This window comes from Cervus elaphus, chromosome 26, assembly GCF_910594005.1.
Source record: "Cervus elaphus chromosome 26, mCerEla1.1, whole genome shotgun sequence".
Taxonomy (NCBI): Eukaryota; Metazoa; Chordata; class Mammalia; order Artiodactyla; family Cervidae; genus Cervus; species Cervus elaphus.
In genome coordinates, this window is record NC_057840.1 from 39,284,897 (window position 1) to 39,296,084 (window position 11,188).

The 11,188-nt window shown below is 42.2% G+C and overlaps 1 long non-coding RNA gene across 1 annotated transcript in view; it reads right to left on the minus strand.

Moving 5' to 3' along the window:
- Positions 1–10,031, minus strand: part of LOC122684122 — a 37,296-nt gene extending 27,265 nt beyond the window's left edge. Inside the window, exons 1-2 of the long non-coding RNA XR_006337940.1 lie at positions 9,944–10,031; positions 7,688–7,853 (exon numbers count right to left, since the gene is read on the minus strand). This is a non-coding gene — a long non-coding RNA (uncharacterized LOC122684122). The remainder of the gene's footprint in view (positions 1–7,687; positions 7,854–9,943) is intronic.
- Between the last annotated feature and the right edge of the window lie 1,157 nt (positions 10,032–11,188).

Consider the following 11,188-nt stretch of genomic DNA (forward strand, 5'->3'; position numbering starts at 1 on the left):
TAACTGCACCAGGAGAAAACAGGAGGATGTAGGCAACGGACAGAGAGAGAGAAACCTCTTCCCACTCACTGATCCCAACAGAGAAGGAAGACTCTTGTCCTGCAGATCAAGAGGCTGTGAACTTGTTCTGTAGGAGAAAAGATGGGGAAAATGTCCTGAAGAAAGAAGACCTTGAAAGGATGCTGCAAAGATGCCCCTTCTCCTTCCTCTCTTTCCATCTTTCCCTCCAAAGCACCCCACCGATCTAGCTCTAGATTCTACTCTCCCGCTGAGGCCTGACAGATACATTTCCCAAAAACAGGTGGAAAAAAAAGAAACACAAGGGCTCCAGACTCTGTACATGCAACTCATTCTTCTGTGTCAGAGAGACACAGAATGGCATTTCCACATCTGCCTGTCCTGTGTCCCTCGAACTGTGAACTACTTAAGCATAAAAGGTAAACGTTCTAAACAGCGAGATTCCCCTCATGTTACAATTAGATGCTTACTGGTGAATATTTACTTAAAAAAATCACTATTTGGGGTCACCCAGGTGGCTCAGACAGTAAAGAATCTGCCTGCTGTCAGGAGATCCAGGTTGATCCCTGGGTTGGGAAAATCCTCCGGAGAACGAAATGGCAACCCACTCCAGTAATCTGGCCTGGAAAATTCCACGGACAGAAGAGCCAGGGGTGGGGGCGGGGGGCTCCAGTCCATGGGGTCACAGAGAGTTGGACATGACTGAATGACTAACACACAGAGACAGCAAATCGGGTTTCTGAACCTTGAATGGGAGGAACTGGGCTGTGCGCAGGCAGTGTCTATTCTCACCTCCAGCTTCACAGCAACTGCAGGTCTTAGCTCTCATCTTTGGGATGTTCTGTGCTCAGCTCAGAGGGCCCACCGTGGCAGCAATCATTTTATGAGCCAACTCAGGCACTCTGCTGGTGTCTGCACTGCCTGCACTGTTTCAAAAGGCAGGCTCACAGGAAAGAACAATCTCTTAATGGAAAGAATTTGTTATCGGTTTAGGCCACAAGCCCAAATCTTTGAAACAGCACGACTCAGATAGTTCAGCACTCAGAAAATTAAGGTTTCGTGTCCCTTGGTTTTACGTGAGGTTTCTTACTCTCTTGAGGCTGAGAGCATTACATTCCTAATGCCATCTTATTCCTCACTCACACAGGACTTACCAGCACCTACTATGTGCAAGAGGTAGTGGGAAGCAGGAAGATTAAATTTTTTAAACAGCAACTACCTCCGAGGAGGTTAATTCGTTACAGATCTTGGAATCATAAGAAAAAAATTTTTGACGTTTTTAGGTAACCCAAGTACTTTTATTTTACAGATGAGGAAATGAGGCCCTCAACTATTTCCCACTGTCTCTAATAAATGACAGAGGTAATTCTCAGACCCAGATCTGTTGGCCAAAATAAGGCCTGTCCCTTTCCATGTCTCCAGGCCACAGAGGCAGGCCCGTGTGGTTTGCAAGGTTGGCGCTGTGGTTGCATTGTAATCAGAAACACACACCGCTCCTTGGGCAGCCCTCACCTCCTGCAGGAGCCCCCGGCGGGAGCTTGTACCCACACGCTCACACACTCATGGAACACTCACCACCCACATTTGTGGCTGGGGTTGGTATTCTGGATCCACATTGGAGAAATCTGTGTGCAGAGTGGTTAGGTAACTGCTCAAGGTTAAAAGGCAGGAGAGGATTCAAACCCAGGAGGCCTGACTCTTCCAACCCTTCTTGTCTCCCACACCTCAGCAGCCTCATCTTTTATGTGCTTCTGTGGTTCTCTGTCTCATCTTCACAGACTTCCGGCCTCAGTTTGTACTGAGTAATGGAGCAGAGAATTTGAGAGATGAAACGATCTTGGAGGCTATCTGGCCCAGATCTCTCCATTTACAGGTGAGGAGACTGGCCCAGCAGTGTACCTGAGGTCTTATTAGCACTGCTCAAGGTCTGGAGAGCTCACGTTGAACGAGAAAGACCATGAACTCTTTTCCCTCTTGCCTACATGACCCATCCATACTTTGAAGCAACTTGGGTGTGGTCCAGTTTTCCCAGGCCTCAGCAGCCAGCGGGTGTTAATGAAGTTCCCATTATCAACAAGAAGAGATAAGAATAATTAAGCACCTCTTTAAGTCATACACACATATTCGTCTGGCTGTGGAACACACCTCCCACCCTTCTCAAATCTTCACTTAGTTACCCTAGAGTCTAACTGGCCATCCCATTGCCCACCCCACCCCCCAACCCGGCACGTTGGTGCTCACTACCTCAGATGGCTCTTGAGGGTGGTCCTCAATCATGACCACAGCAGCTCAGCCCATGCCTAACAGTCTTGCTGTCCATGGGGAGAGTGCTCCCTCTGGACTCTGCCTGGATGTCTGATGCCTGAGTTGGAGGTCCTTGTTTCCAAGGCACTGAGGCTCTACTGTGATACATGCTTGAAAAGATCTCTCTTCTTCTTCCAGATACCACTTGTCTATCTGGCACGAACACTGTTTGCATTCTTGGGACTGTTGTGAGAGCCAACCAAGATAATGGATGTGAAGAACGTAGCCGAGGCTGCTCCTTATATCAGCTCTTGGCAAATTTTAGTGTTTTCATTATGGTTTTGTTGCCATCATCACTATTACTTAAGTGTTAGAAAATTTCAGAGAAAGAGATCCTTGGATGCTGGAAATTGGGAAAACTTAATTTCATATGGGTTCTAGAGTCAGAGAGGCCAGTATTTGAAGATTTTGATAATAGAAATAAATAAACAGAGATTTGATTATCTAAACAAATTTATACAGGGAACCCAATCCTTCTAAACTGTTTCTTTACCTATAAGATGGGAACAGTAACACCTACTATGCATACTTACTCTATTTCTCTCTAAGGAAAGAAAAGTTATTTAATTACCCAATAAGAAGTATATTTCATCTGTGGACAGAAAACAACTCCTGCTATCAATTTACTTACCCACATAGGAGGGAAACATAGATGTACCAAAACTGTGTTAGTGGCTCAGTTGTGTCTGACTCTTCATAACCCTGGACTGTAGCCCGCCAGGCTCCCCTGTCCATGGAATTCTCCAGGCAAGAATATTGGAGTGGGTTACCATTCCCTTCTCCAGGGGATCTTCCCAACTCAGGGATTGAACCCAGGTCTCCTGCATTGCAGGCAGATTCTTTACTGTCTGAGCCTCCAGGGAGACCCAGGAAGACCATAGATACAACGTATCAGTTATCTTTACTATAGCCCTTGACCTTAGGACACTCTTAGTAAATAAGAGCTAGTCTTAAGAATGGAAGACAACTAGACTCAAGTATGGCCTCAAACAATGAGCAGAAATAGGTCAGAAAATTGAGTGGAAAGGATATCTCAGGAGGAGGAACAGCATGGGGACCAGCTTAGAAGAAGGATGAGGATATCAGATATGAGGGGAATTCGGGAAAAGGGAATGGTGAGCGAAATACATTGGGAAACAGTGACAGGTAAGATGGGCTAAAGAAACTACCGACACCAGGATTCAGACGGAGGAGCTACCAGAAAGGGAAACGTGATGAAATCAGAGCTGCAAAAGATCAGCCTGGCCAGGATACGCTCAGTGCATGGAGCTAGGAGGAACTTGAGAGTGGTCCTCCTCCATACCTGGGGACAGTAGACTGAAAACATTCTGTTCCCCTTCAGCAGGCACGGATCAGCTCTCCCCTTGCAACCTAAGTGGATTTCCCCTGGATACCCACTTCCCCCTCTGCTGCCCGTCGGCCACTGTGCCAAGACTCAAGGGATTCGCAAGTATGGATTCCATAAGGATTCTAGTCACTCACCTTCTACTGATTTTTCGCTTAAGACACAGTAGAAAATTATTGACGTTATTTCCTTGAAAACCCTTCCCTGCCTGTGCATGTCTGTGTCAATAATTGTCATGTTGGCAATTGGAAATGGGCCTTTGGCAGCTCGCCTAGGAATGTCAAATAGTCTCCATTAGGTTTGAAAGCTCTGAGTTTCAGTAATGGGTTGATACTCTACCTGATATGATTGTACAAAATTACATAATTGATTTCTGGGACACTGCACCACACACATTTTATAGGTTTCTTTTATTTTGTGCCTCAGAAGGCAAGTGTGCTTTCGTCCATTTTCCTTAGTAAGAGGATTTCAAGTCTTGCTCCTGAATGGTCCAGATTAAACTCAGGTATTTTATAAGGCTCTATACCCTTTTTTCCAGTTATTTTACACATCAAAGTCTATGATTTTTCCATTGGTTCCCAGGAGCTGGTAACTCAAAAGTGGGCCTAAGAATTTTATCCACAACTCCAGCTACATCTGGGAGCTAAAAAAAAAAAAAAGAGCATTTCTTAATTGCTGCAGTATTTGTCCCGTGTTTATTTTTTTTTGCTTTATATTGTTACACATAGTATTTGTTACATATCTTTAGAGCAGGTTTGATTGGTGCAATCATCTCTTTTTTAAAGAAGAGTGACTTCTTATATGTATAACTATATCACTTTACTGTATGCCTGAAACTAACACAACATTGTAAATCAATTATCCTCCAATATAAAATAAAAATTTTAAAAATAATGGTGATTTCTGGCCTTGAGAACGCCTACAGTCAGGGAACAGTGACGAGGTAAGAAAGAACCGCCTCGTGTGCAATCTATTCTCTAGTTGTCAACGGATACAAGGACTAATGGGCTCCCATTCAGCCGTGACTGTACCGTCCCAGCCAAGGCAGAGAGGACAAGCTGAACCGGCCACATTCAGTGACACCCGGTAATTGTCCCTAATATTTAAACAATGGCCATGACAAAACCAATGTTCAAAGGGAAGAGAAGGAGGCGTTAGGCTGAGTAAGTGCTGGGGAACTGTAGGTGCATTTTGAAAGAAACATCTTATACAAGGAGAAAGGAGGAAGAATATCATGAACTGCAAAAGGCATATAATAAGAGGAATACTTTTTAGAAGATACTGAAAGACAAGAGAGACTGGATTTTTAAAAAAAACAAAAAAAAATCTTCTGAATGAAAATTATTTCATTTGCTTGATTAGGCTCATAAGCTGGGTGCTAAACTGAGTCACAACCAATCCATATTCAAATATCCTGATTTTTCAGACATGAATTTCAAACTGAAGGGACTTAATTTTTATTTAGTTACTTATTTATTTTTGGCTGTGCTGGGTCTTCACTGCTGCACAGGCTTTTCTCTAGTAGCAGCAAGCAGGAGCTACCTTCTAGTTGCAGTACACGGACTTCTCATTGCCGTGGCTTCTCCTGTTGCAGAGGACAGGCTCGAGGGCATACAGGCTTCAGTAGTTGCAATTCCAGGGCTCTAGAGCATAGACTCAGTAGTTGTGGTGCTCGTGTTTAGTTGCTCCACGGCATGTGGGATCTTTCCAGGTCAGGATCAATCCTGTGTCTCCTGCACTGCCAGGCAGATTCTTTACTATTTAGCCACCAGGGAAGTGCTCAAACTGAAAAACTTAAGAAAACTCCTTTCTTCTTGAGAAACACCTTTCTGTTATGCAGAACTTTTCAAAAGACTAATAAAAATAGACTGCTGTCAACAAATAATCCCCAAAATATTTCCAGGGACAATCTGGAAAATTCTATGTAATTAGGATCTCACACTATACCTTGTTAAGTATCATGCCCACAAGCAAGCAGGAGTCTCTTACCAAAGATGTTCTTTATTCTATTGTTCAAGGGAGTCTTGTTATAATATCTCAAAAATTACATAACAGATATGGTTTTATTGTTTCAAAGGTGACATTACCAGAAGTGTCATATTTTTTCTTCAGGGAAAATCAATTGAAGTTAAGTTTGTTTTGAAATTTTCACAACTTCCTCAGAAATACTTGGGACCTGTGCAGATATGTTATGAAACCAATGCTTATTCATTTTTCATGCTCACTCATCATGCAATGCTGATTCCAGTCAATGAGAAAAGATTGACTGTTCTGTACTAGGCACAGCTGGATAGCCAGTAAGGACACAAAGACTAATAATTTCAGACAGTCCCCACCCACATGGAGCAGAGAAACAAACCAATATCCTAAAACAGAAAGACCATTCACTTGTTCTCTACCATAAGAAGAATCCCAACTTCTCAAAAAATTTTCAATAGATAAAACAAAATAGAAAAATAAAAAATTTCCAAAGAATTCAGCTCTTAGCTCAAGAACAAGTCATTGATAAACTCCGTTTTAGCCCCTTTCACAAAATTGAGCAAAGAAGTTCCTCTTAAAAAGCTAACATTTGAGTAATTTTTCAGTGCATTTCTGGGGTACGAGGTTTTTCTTTGACATATTTACTCAAAATGACCATGCTTTTTCTCAATTATTTTCACTTTCTTAGACAGGTGCTTGAAAGTCAGCCATAGTTCTGACATCTGACCCTCTCATGTCCACATGGGAGCATTTAATTGTCCCTGTTAGACACGCCCAGCACTCCCTTCTCAGAATCATGCCACATCCCCTTGGTCTTTCAGCCTGGGCCCTGAAGAAAGTAGACCATGAAGCAGAGCCCCCGCCTGACCTTCAGTGACATGGAACAAGAGCAAGAAGGAACCCTTTGTTCTAATAAGGCAATGAGAATTCGGGATTGTTTGTTACTGCAGCATAACTAAGCCTATCCTGATTTATACCTCCTTTTAACTTCACCCATGAAATATTCTCAGGGTTTCTCTCCAAGAAGAATTGAGAAGGAGAAGAAAACAAAAGCTCTCAGCATGCCACCACTGAGTCTGGGACTTTTGTGGGTGTGAACTTTTTTATGTTTCCCAAGAAAAGGAATGACTTCTCAGACCCAGAGCATATGGAAGCTATGCCATTATCCTATAAGGGAGAGGAGGATTTTTTTTCCCTCTTTCTCAGAATGGTTAAATCCCTCCAGCTACCTCCTAGACAAATGGTTCAGATTGGATGAGGATAAAGAGATGAGTGGAAAAAGGACCACAGAGAGGCACTTTCTAGGATCTGAGATGCCAATACCAGATGTTACGGGTCCACTCCCAAAGCTATCTCCCGTTAACTTTGTACATGATTTCCCTAACCTTGTGGAGTGATGTGCAGTGCTAGACACTAGACCCCCTTTCCACTAGTGAAGTCTTATTACCCTTCATCTTATTCTGTCTCAGACTCACCATGCAGACCTACACTGGAGAGGCTCTTCCTCAAACATACCCACAGGCATAGAAAACAAACTTCTGGGTACCAAAAGGGAGAGTCAGCCGGGAGGGATAAGTTAGGAGTTTGGGATTAACAGAAACACACTATATTATATATAAAATGGTCTTCCCTGGTGACTCAGATGGTGAAGAATCTGCTTGCAATGCAGGAGACCTGGGTTCGATCCCTGGGTCGGAAAGATCCCCTGGAGAAAGGAATGACAACCCACTCCAGTATTCTTGCCTGAAGAATCCCATGGACAAAGGAGCCTGGTGGGCTACAATCCATGGGGTCGTGAAGTGTCGGACATTACTGAACAACTAACATTCACAAGTTTTGTATATAAAGTAGATGAACAGAGTCTCACCGAGTAGCACGGGGAACTCTACTCAACCTTTTGTATTAACCTGTAAGGGAAACGAACCTGAAAAAGAATAGATATACACGTGTAACTGAGTCACTATGTTGTACACCTGAAACTAACACAACACGGTAAATCAAGTATATTTCAGTTAACAAAAATACACCTGTTCTTCCCACCTTTTGAATCCCCCCAGCCATCCTGTGCCAGATGTAGACCAGAGCTTCCGCGTCCCGGCTGGGCAGGGGCTCCACCTGTGTGGCCTTCCGATAGAAGTAGGTTCAGACTCAGCACAGCTGGGACCCCCTCTACTGTGTACACTTCCACATCACACTTGTGAGTCCCCTGTGGACACAGGGTTGAAAATCACTATTGTATAAATCCCTTTCCTCTCAGGTCACTGGGGAAATAAACAACTATTAATAACCATTGTTTGTGATTAGTAACAATTATTAATAATTATTAAAATATTTATTAATTATTAATACTAAGTATTATTAGTCATTTATAATTACATTGTTTTATAATAACCATTACTATTATTATTAAATCTACACAAGCAATTTCTGAGCATTAACTCACTTAATTCTCACACTAATCCTATGAACGAAATACTGATATTATTCTCATTTTATAAACTCATCCAACAACACACAGGAGTTTGAGTGGCAGAATAAGAACTAGAACCCCAGTCTGCCAAAGTTCAGGACTTCCTTCCCAAAACAGAATACAAACTCCTTTTCTCAAGCCAAGTCTCTTTGTTTTGTGTCAAGACCCAGCCACACCCAGGAGAGATATTTCACTATGAGAGCTTGCCTGTTTCTCCTCAGTAGGGACTGGCCTGGTCCTCACCAGGCTGACTTCCTGAGTGAGCACGCAAGAAGACCACACTCCTGCCTCTGTGAACACAGGCTGGGCCGACGAGACCAGGTTCTGGCCAGTGGAATGTGAGCACCTTCCAGGCCTGGCCAGAGAGCACCCTGCAGGCTCTCCACACTAGTTCTGCATCCACGGAGGTCCCGTGTGTAAGACGGCAGCCTCACCGCTTAGAAGAGGCTGGGTGTCTGAGCCATCTCTCCGAGAAGGATGCCCAGCCTGCACCAGACTGCCACAGGGGCAGGGATAAACCCAGACTTGTAAGCCACTAAGATTTGGAGATTGCTGTTTTTGCAGCTAGCTTTCCTTATCCTGGTCAATTCACCTCCCCTATGGTAATAACATGGAAATTCTCACAAATACCTTATCAAGGAATTTCTCAAGTTCAGCACAAATATTCCAAATCTCTTCTTCATCAACAAGTGTAAGTTTAGCAACCTCTGAGCCATGACTCTTGGTTAAGAAGCCAGAACACACAATAACCCAATGATACCTCTCTTGCTGTCCACACAAGAACCCTCACTCTTAATAAACTGTTCCTGCTGCAGTATTTCCAAGGTAATCAGCTTACTCGTGCCATCCCATTCTACCTGACTATTTTGAGCTCTGTCTTAGAAAATCAATTCTGAAAGTCCCTATTTTAAAAGTCTCCTAAAACCATCTCATGTGTGGATGGGTGAAACATGCTGGTTTGTTCCAACTGCTCCCAGGATTCAGAGGTTGAAGACACTATTCCAGTGAATCAATGACAACTCATATGGGGCTGTTTTAATCAAATCTTCAATATGCACCTGGAAAGAATTAACTCTTGTAGGTAACAATGGCAACAATATAGAAATCCTCATTGTATTATTGTATATGGAACATTTATTTTGTGTCATCTGAGGTTCTCAGATGTCCCACAAGAGCAAGGCCAAGTAGCGCAATCTAAAAGCAAATGAATGATTCTTTTGGTCTTTTTAATCTAGCAATTACTGGACAAGACACTGGTTATCACCACATGGTAGTCAGTAGGACCTAAATGCATACTGGAAGATGGCTTAGAATATTCCATATGCAAAGGCTAAATCTGTCATATGGATGTTCATCCACTTCAAATATGTTTAAAGAAAGTTTGGCAAAATGCAGGGCTGGGATGTGACAGCTCTGTGACAGATCCATTAAATGAAAAAGATAACAATGGAAATTCTACATCGCTTGCGGCACAAAAATTAGCAATGGGCTCAGCGATCTGAAGACTCAATTCGCAGCTTAATGTTCTCATTTTTTTTTTTTTAGTTATTAAGCGAATATTGAGTTTTTGTCTCCCAGAGACAAAAGGAGAAAAACTTTCCAATAAGAGAAGTTGAAAATAAAGAGTAACATTTCATACTAGACTTATTAGACATGCAGCAGAAACCAGAGGGAACAAAAAAAAACTGACACTCTTCCGAAGGCGCTTCACCTGAGGAACCTTTTAAAATAGGCAATACATTTGGCTATATCCTGCCTTCTCTTATTTGATGCTGGTTAAAAGCAGCGTCAAAAAGTTGTCCTAGGATGCTGAAAAAGAGTATCACCTGAAATGCCACATGAAACTCTGATTCCTCAGCTTCATCTTAGATCTAATGAGTAAAAATGTCAGGACCTTGGCATAGAGGATTTTAACAATCACTGTGCAATTCTGAGAACCCCTAGTAGAGTCCAATCACTTGTGAGAGATCAAGCGAAAGAAAAACATCACAGACAGGAAGCATTTTCCTGCAAAAGAACACAGAGACATTAAACTCCAATAGAATTAATTTCTTAATTGAAATCTTAAAGATCAGAATAAATAAGAAGTCGTTAAATGTGTCCATCTAAAGAAAACAAAGATAGATGAAAGGGTATTGTGAAGAAAAAATCATTTTGCTTCTAATAGAGATAAATTCACTGTTTAACTTTTTTGTTTAAGATCTTAAAATTTATATAGATAGCAACTAGACAGACAGACAGACATTACAGTCCCCACTGTGCTTAGAAACAGCTTAAGAGAATGCCTTTTATTCTTTATTTTATATTCTTTCTACTTTTAACTCCCTTCTGTTTTTAACAACAAAGACTCCAAAACAGTCAAAGGGGAAAGGTTTTGAAGGAGCTATTAGAGAGACAGTTTTCCCCAAAAAAACACCTAGCACAATTCATCCTTCACATAACAGAACTGCCCAGTGGGAGGTTAAATTCTGAGAGCTGTCTGGTCAGGATTTAATACTACACCTTTCCATTTGTAGCTCAATGTCCTAATCTAGAGCATTTAGGTTACTGGGTACCCAGTCCCTTCATCATTGTTCAGAGCCTGTTGCCAAGTGCCACTGGAAATAGAAGTACCATGAGCAACGGAAACCATATTTTTAAAGGAAAAAGATGAGATGCCCCACACTTTTAGACCACAAGGAGTTTCAGTATATTTAAACAAGAATGTCAATATAAGATCAAGTCAGAAACCCACAAATGAAAATACTATAAGAAACTTGGTTATCTGTACATGGAACAGATTTCAGCTGCTCATTACAATTCATGATGACAACCGTTGCAATGCTGAAATATCTATGGCATTTCAAGGTGCAGGTGAGAGAAACATAAAAATATTAGTATAGAGATGGGCATACGGTACCCCTGTGTGTGTTAGTCGCTTAGTTGCATCTAACTCTTTATGCCTCCATGGACTGGAGCCCACCAGGATCCTCTGTTCATGGGACTTTCCAGGCAAGAATACTGGAGAGGATTGTCATTTCCTTCTCCAGGCGATCTTCCCGACCCAGAGATCAAACCTGGGTCTCCTGCAT